This window comes from Salmo salar, unplaced genomic scaffold (genome assembly GCF_965601325.2).
Source record: "Salmo salar unplaced genomic scaffold, fSalSal1 ptg000293l, whole genome shotgun sequence".
NCBI lineage: Eukaryota > Metazoa > Chordata > Actinopteri > Salmoniformes > Salmonidae > Salmo > Salmo salar.
Window position 1 is genome coordinate 147,501 of NW_027675346.1, and position 5,000 is coordinate 152,500.

General features: G+C 42.0%; 10 non-coding genes and 1 pseudogene across 10 annotated transcripts; all 11 read left to right on the forward strand.

Annotated features, from left to right (window-relative positions):
• The first annotated feature begins 265 nt into the window (after nucleotides 1-265).
• Nucleotides 266-384, forward strand: LOC145867966 (5S ribosomal RNA). The gene has a single exon (XR_014383960.1). It is a non-coding gene; the product is annotated as a 5S ribosomal RNA (ribosomal RNA).
• Nucleotides 385-793: 409 nt separating this feature from the next.
• Nucleotides 794-912, forward strand: LOC145875340 (5S ribosomal RNA). The gene has a single exon (XR_014390976.1). It is a non-coding gene; the product is annotated as a 5S ribosomal RNA (ribosomal RNA).
• A 139-nt stretch (nucleotides 913-1,051) lies between these two features.
• Nucleotides 1,052-1,170, forward strand: LOC145868039 (5S ribosomal RNA). Its single transcript, XR_014384033.1, has one exon. It is a non-coding gene; the product is annotated as a 5S ribosomal RNA (ribosomal RNA).
• Nucleotides 1,171-1,579: 409 nt separating this feature from the next.
• Nucleotides 1,580-1,698, forward strand: LOC145874769 (5S ribosomal RNA). The gene has a single exon (XR_014390405.1). It is a non-coding gene; the product is annotated as a 5S ribosomal RNA (ribosomal RNA).
• A 409-nt stretch (nucleotides 1,699-2,107) lies between these two features.
• Nucleotides 2,108-2,226, forward strand: LOC145867967 (5S ribosomal RNA). The gene has a single exon (XR_014383961.1). It is a non-coding gene; the product is annotated as a 5S ribosomal RNA (ribosomal RNA).
• Nucleotides 2,227-2,635: 409 nt separating this feature from the next.
• On the forward strand, nucleotides 2,636-2,754 carry LOC145875351 (5S ribosomal RNA). Its single transcript, XR_014390987.1, has one exon. It is a non-coding gene; the product is annotated as a 5S ribosomal RNA (ribosomal RNA).
• A 139-nt stretch (nucleotides 2,755-2,893) lies between these two features.
• Nucleotides 2,894-3,012, forward strand: LOC145870619 (uncharacterized; annotated as a pseudogene).
• Nucleotides 3,013-3,421: 409 nt separating this feature from the next.
• LOC145869279 (5S ribosomal RNA) lies at nucleotides 3,422-3,540 on the forward strand. The gene has a single exon (XR_014385275.1). It is a non-coding gene; the product is annotated as a 5S ribosomal RNA (ribosomal RNA).
• A 409-nt stretch (nucleotides 3,541-3,949) lies between these two features.
• Nucleotides 3,950-4,068, forward strand: LOC145868827 (5S ribosomal RNA). The gene has a single exon (XR_014384822.1). It is a non-coding gene; the product is annotated as a 5S ribosomal RNA (ribosomal RNA).
• Nucleotides 4,069-4,207: 139 nt separating this feature from the next.
• On the forward strand, nucleotides 4,208-4,326 carry LOC145875362 (5S ribosomal RNA). The gene has a single exon (XR_014390998.1). It is a non-coding gene; the product is annotated as a 5S ribosomal RNA (ribosomal RNA).
• A 409-nt stretch (nucleotides 4,327-4,735) lies between these two features.
• LOC145875374 (5S ribosomal RNA) lies at nucleotides 4,736-4,854 on the forward strand. Its single transcript, XR_014391010.1, has one exon. It is a non-coding gene; the product is annotated as a 5S ribosomal RNA (ribosomal RNA).
• Nucleotides 4,855-5,000: the final 146 nt, after the last annotated feature.

The following is a 5,000-nucleotide window of genomic DNA, read 5'->3' on the forward strand; positions in this document are numbered from 1 at the left end:
GTATTTATAAGACAAACAAGAATATTGTTGCTGAATGCAGCTTGTGTGTGCTTTGTGCTCCTTTGCCCTGTTCAAATGATGAAAGGAAATAAAGTTTGTATTTTATCCAACTACCTGTGCTAAAAAGTGATGGGAACAGTGTTTGTAATTTCTTCTACTTTTTCAGTGACACAAAGTTCAAGCTGCTTATCTAATTGGTGAAAATGCAATGTCTGTTTATCACACTCACTTTGACTATATATGTTGTAGCAAGAGATTGTTTCTCGCTTACGGCCATACCAGCCTGGGTACGCCCGATCTCGTCTGATCTCGGAAGCTAAGCACGGTCGGGCCTGGTTAGTACTTGGATGGGAGACCGCCTGGGAATACCAGGTGCTGTAAGCATTTTGTCCACGAGGGTGTGCCCCTGCACTATTTCATCAGCAACACTGCCTTGTAGTAAGCATTTAATGATGAATTGACTAAATGCAGCTTCCTGCCTTTTTAATAGGATCAAATTTCCTTGTGTTTTCAATTAGCATCTGCCTTGTATTTATAATACAAACAAGAATATTGTTGCTGAATGCAGCTTGTGTGTGCTTTGTGCTCCTTTGCCCTGTTCAAATGATGAAAGGAAATAAAGTTTGTATTTTATCCAACTACCTGTGCTAAAAAGTGATGGGAACAGTGTTTGTAATTTCTTCTACTTTTTCAGTGACACAAAGTTCAAGCTGCTTATCTAATTGGTGAAAATGCAATGTCTGTTTATCACACTCACTTTGACTATATATGTTGTAGCAAGAGATTGTTTCTCGCTTACGGCCATACCAGCCTGGGTACGCCCGATCTCGTCTGATCTCGGAAGCTAAGCAGGGTCGGGCCTGGTTAGTACTTGGATGGGAGACCGCCTGGGAATACCAGGTGCTGTAAGCATTTTGTCCACGAGGGTGTGCTCTTGCACTATTTCATCAGCAACACTGCCTTGTATTAAGCATTTAATGATGAATTGACTAAATGTCTGTTTTATCAGACTCACTTTGACTATATATGTTGTAGCAAGAGATTGTTTCTCGCTTACGGCCATACCAGCCTGGGTACGCCCGATCTCGTCTGATCTCGGAAGCTAAGCATGGTCGGGCCTGGTTAGTACTTGGATGGGAGACCGCCTGGGAATACCAGGTGCTGTAAGCATTTTGTCCACGAGGGTGTGCCCCTGCACTATTTCATCAGCAACACTGCCTTGTAGTAAGCATTTAATGATGAATTGACTAAATGCAGCTTCCTGCCTTTTTAATAGGATCAAATTTCCTTGTGTTTTCAATTAGCATCTGCCTTGTATTTATAAGACAAACAAGAATATTGTTGCTGAATGCAGCTTGTGTGTGCTTTGTGCTCCTTTGCCCTGTTCAAATGATGAAAGGAAATAAAGTTTGTATTTTATCCAACTACCTGTGCTAAAAAGTGATGGGAACAGTGTTTGTAATTTCTTCTACTTTTTCAGTGACACAAAGTTCAAGCTGCTTATCTAATTGGTGAAAATGCAATGTCTGTTTATCACACTCACTTTGACTATATATGTTGTAGCAAGAGATTGTTTCTCGCTTACGGCCATACCATCCTGGGTACGCCCGATCTCGTCTGATCTCGGAAGCTAAGCATGGTCGGGCCTGGTTAGTACTTGGATGGGAGACCGCCTGGGAATACCAGGTGCTGTAAGCATTTTGTCCACGAGGGTGTGCCCCTGCACTATTTCATCAGCAACACTGCCTTGTAGTAAGCATTTAATGATGAATTGACTAAATGCAGCTTCCTGCCTTTTTAATAGGATCAAATTTCCTTGTGTTTTCAATTAGCATCTGCCTTGTATTTATAAGACAAACAAGAATATTGTTGCTGAATGCAGCTTGTGTGTGCTTTGTGCTCCTTTGCCCTGTTCAAATGATGAAAGGAAATAAAGTTTGTATTTTATCCAACTACCTGTGCTAAAAAGTGATGGGAACAGTGTTTGTAATTTCTTCTACTTTTTCAGTGACACAAAGTTCAAGCTGCTTATCTAATTGGTGAAAATGCAATGTCTGTTTATCACACTCACTTTGACTATATATGTTGTAGCAAGAGATTGTTTCTCGCTTACGGCCATACCAGCCTGGGTACGCCCGATCTCGTCTGATCTCGGAAGCTAAGCACGGTCGGGCCTGGTTAGTACTTGGATGGGAGACCGCCTGGGAATACCAGGTGCTGTAAGCATTTTGTCCACGAGGGTGTGCCCCTGCACTATTTCATCAGCAACACTGCCTTGTAGTAAGCATTTAATGATGAATTGACTAAATGCAGCTTCCTGCCTTTTTAATAGGATCAAATTTCCTTGTGTTTTCAATTAGCATCTGCCTTGTATTTATAATACAAACAAGAATATTGTTGCTGAATGCAGCTTGTGTGTGCTTTGTGCTCCTTTGCCCTGTTCAAATGATGAAAGGAAATAAAGTTTGTATTTTATCCAACTACCTGTGCTAAAAAGTGATGGGAACAGTGTTTGTAATTTCTTCTACTTTTTCAGTGACACAAAGTTCAAGCTGCTTATCTAATTGGTGAAAATGCAATGTCTGTTTATCACACTCACTTTGACTATATATGTTGTAGCAAGAGATTGTTTCTCGCTTACGGCCATACCAGCCTGGGTACGCCCGATCTCGTCTGATCTCGGAAGCTAAGCAGGGTCGGGCCTGGTTAGTACTTGGATGGGAGACCGCCTGGGAATACCAGGTGCTGTAAGCATTTTGTCCACGAGGGTGTGCTCTTGCACTATTTCATCAGCAACACTGCCTTGTATTAAGCATTTAATGATGAATTGACTAAATGTCTGTTTTATCAGACTCACTTTGACTATATATGTTGTAGCAAGAGATTGTTTCTCGCTTACGGCCATACCAGCCTGGGTACGCCCGATCTCGTCTCATCTCGGAAGCTAAGCATGGTCGGGCCTGGTTAGTACTTGGATGGGAGACCGCCTGGGAATACCAGGTGCTGTAAGCATTTTGTCCACGAGGGTGTGCCCCTGCACTATTTCATCAGCAACACTGCCTTGTAGTAAGCATTTAATGATGAATTGACTAAATGCAGCTTCCTGCCTTTTTAATAGGATCAAATTTCCTTGTGTTTTCAATTAGCATCTGCCTTGTATTTATAAGACAAACAAGAATATTGTTGCTGAATGCAGCTTGTGTGTGCTTTGTGCTCCTTTGCCCTGTTCAAATGATGAAAGGAAATAAAGTTTGTATTTTATCCAACTACCTGTGCTAAAAAGTGATGGGAACAGTGTTTGTAATTTCTTCTACTTTTTCAGTGACACAAAGTTCAAGCTGCTTATCTAATTGGTGAAAATGCAATGTCTGTTTATCACACTCACTTTGACTATATATGTTGTAGCAAGAGATTGTTTCTCGCTTACGGCCATACCAGCCTGGGTACGCCCGATCTCGTCTGATCTCGGAAGCTAAGCAGGGTCGGGACTGGTTAGTACTTGGATGGGAGACCGCCTGGGAATACCAGGTGCTGTAAGCATTTTGTCCACGAGGGTGTGCCCCTGCACTATTTCATCAGCAACACTGCCTTGTAGTAAGCATTTAATGATGAATTGACTAAATGCAGCTTCCTGCCTTTTTAATAGGATCAAATTTCCTTGTGTTTTCAATTAGCATCTGCCTTGTATTTATAAGACAAACAAGAATATTGTTGCTGAATGCAGCTTGTGTGTGCTTTGTGCTCCTTTGCCCTGTTCAAATGATGAAAGGAAATAAAGTTTGTATTTTATCCAACGACCTGTGCTAAAAAGTGATGGGAACAGTGTTTGTAATTTCTTCTACTTTTTCAGTGACACAAAGTTCAAGCTGCTTATCTAATTGGTGAAAATGCAATGTCTGTTTATCACACTCACTTTGACTATATATGTTGTAGCAAGAGATTGTTTCTCGCTTACGGCCATACCAGCCTGGGTACGCCCAATCTCGTCTGATCTCGGAAGCTAAGCAGGGTCGGGCCTGGTTAGTACTTGGATGGGAGACCGCCTGGGAATACCAGGTGCTGTAAGCATTTTGTCCACGAGGGTGTGCTCTTGCACTATTTCATCAGCAACACTGCCTTGTATTAAGCATTTAATGATGAATTGACTAAATGTCTGTTTTATCAGACTCACTTTGACTATATATGTTGTAGCAAGAGATTGTTTCTCGCTTACGGCCATACCAGCCTGGGTACGCCCGATCTCGTCTGATCTCGGAAGCTAAGCAGGGTCGGGCCTGGTTAGTACTTGGATGGGAGACCGCCTGGGAATACCAGGTGCTGTAAGCATTTTGTCCACGAGGGTGTGCCCCTGCACTATTTCATCAGCAACACTGCCTTGTAGTAAGCATTTAATGATGAATTGACTAAATGCAGCTTCCTGCCTTTTTAATAGGATCAAATTTCCTTGTGTTTTCAATTAGCATCTGCCTTGTATTTATAAGACAAACAAGAATATTGTTGCTGAATGCAGCTTGTGTGTGCTTTGTGCTCCTTTGCCCTGTTCAAATGATGAAAGGAAATAAAGTTTGTATTTTATCCAACTACCTGTGCTAAAAAGTGATGGGAACAGTGTTTGTAATTTCTTCTACTTTTTCAGTGACACAAAGTTCAAGCTGCTTATCTAATTGGTGAAAATGCAATGTCTGTTTATCACACTCACTTTGACTATATATGTTGTAGCAAGAGATTGTTTCTCGCTTACGGCCATACCAGCCTGGGTACGCCCGATCTCGTCTGATCTCGGAAGCTAAGCAGGGTCGGGCCTGGTTAGTACTTGGATGGGAGACCGCCTGGGAATACCAGGTGCTGTAAGCATTTTGTCCACGAGGGTGTGCCCCTGCACTATTTCATCAGCAACACTGCCTTGTAGTAAGCATTTAATGATGAATTGACTAAATGCAGCTTCCTGCCTTTTTAATAGGATCAAATTTCCTTGTGTTTTCAATTAGCATCTGCCTTGT